The sequence below is a fragment of the Nicotiana attenuata genome, unplaced genomic scaffold, assembly GCF_001879085.1.
Source record: "Nicotiana attenuata strain UT unplaced genomic scaffold, NIATTr2, whole genome shotgun sequence".
Classification (NCBI taxonomy): Eukaryota; Viridiplantae; Streptophyta; class Magnoliopsida; order Solanales; family Solanaceae; genus Nicotiana; species Nicotiana attenuata.
This window is the reverse complement of record NW_017672641.1, coordinates 115,949-117,636: the sequence shown is the minus strand read 5'-3', so window position 1 is coordinate 117,636 and position 1,688 is coordinate 115,949. Positions and strand designations below refer to the sequence as shown.

The window sequence follows — 1,688 nt, the reverse complement described above, 5'->3', positions numbered from 1 at the left end:
AACTGTAGCTTCGCCCCCGTGCTAGACATATATTAGCACAGTTCGGACAACACAACACTCAATCTATCAACTATACCGGCATATGTGGGCCAGCTAGGAGAATACTCATTCCAATCTATTCAGATCCATTTCATTTTAATACTATATAGGTGTTCTTAATCTCACATTATCCCTAATTAAACGGACGTATTCAATGCTTAAATAATAAAGTAGTGAGGTGATATATCGCGATGCCTTCAAGTTAGTAAAGAAGACTTGTCCTTAAATTCTCCTTTTATGCCTTTGGTGGACTATTTTCTTAAATTTCTGGTGATAGTAGGTGGTGTAAATTGTGCGAATGATTCGTTGAAATAAACAAATAAATTTGAAATAAATTATAGGTATTTGTCTATAAATTATTTTATTAAAGGTAAAAAGAAAAAAAATATAAATTATTTCTAAATATATAAAGACTTTTTCTTGGCTAACTAAAAAAAGTCACTTCAAATAAGAGAAAGCAAATATTTTCTAAGTTACTACTCCTATTCGTTTAATCTAATGTTGCGACTTGGATCTTTGTGCCACATCGATACTTCACAAAGCACGGGCTAGCCAGTTTTCGGATTGATAATTAAAAAATAATCAGCGTTTGCAAAGTCGTTGAGAAATAGCCACTATTTTACTACAACACGAAAAGTTCCAGCATAATATACTGGAAGTTCACATGTAAAAAATTCCAACTCCAATATATTATGCATGAATATTTTCCGAATTTTCAACAATATTTTCGTTCAAATTTATCTTTACATGGAAAATGACTAAATTTCATATACTTTAAAATTATGGCTATTTTTCAATTACGTACTTGTGAATCTGGCTATTTTTGAATTTCACCCATACTTACTCTAAAAGACGTTTTTCTATGTACGTCATATTTGTCCCTGCAACTTGGAAAGATGTAAGATCTTCCCGTTAGATCCTTTTAACACGTAAACTGCAATGATCCAGCAAGCTGAAAACGTGATAGAAACTTTTCCAGCCACATAACACAAACGTTTCCACGTACCACAGGTTTTTGCCAAATTCATAACATCTAACACTAATTCAATAATTTTTTGTAGTTTTTACCTTGGTTTCCTTTTCAATAATTTTCCGAGACACCTCTTGAATACATATGGCTCTGCCACTGCATCCACCTTCAACATAGTAAAAGGAAATAAAAATAGTGATGCACTTATATCACGTAGCTATGATCTTGGATGAAGAAACAACAAAGTTGGTGGCTATATAGTAGTTTAAACAAATGATAACATAGATAGGAGAGGGAATCAAGGTAACAGAATACTTACTAAGATCATGATGTCAATAGAAGGGGAGATTGTCCCTTGGAGAAATGATTAGGCAGTCCAAAGGACAATCTTTCTGTTGTCAAAGGGTCAATCAGATTGAACATATATATCCATTTATACATCAAGAACCATGTTAGATACTACAAGGTTTTGAGGTCACAGATAGACTTTCTATCTGTCGACACCAGGCCACCACGTCTCACTGGCGTAAATTTGTTGTCCTTCCACTTCATTTCATATGAACATATTTAATTGAGTAGGAAATTTAAAAAAAGAATAATATTCTCTGGCCATAAAATCATATTAAGAGTAAAATTAAAAATATAAAGTTAAAGCGTTACACTATATTGTATGGGGTCG

General features: G+C 32.7%; 1 long non-coding RNA gene across 1 annotated transcript; it reads right to left on the bottom strand.

Annotated features, from left to right (window-relative positions):
- Positions 1-841: 841 nt before the first annotated feature.
- LOC109213936 lies at positions 842-1,484 on the bottom strand. The gene is made up of 2 exons (XR_002066090.1): positions 1,329-1,484; positions 842-1,175 (listed from the first exon to the last, which is right to left on the bottom strand). It is a non-coding gene; the product is annotated as an uncharacterized LOC109213936 (long non-coding RNA).
- Positions 1,485-1,688: the final 204 nt, after the last annotated feature.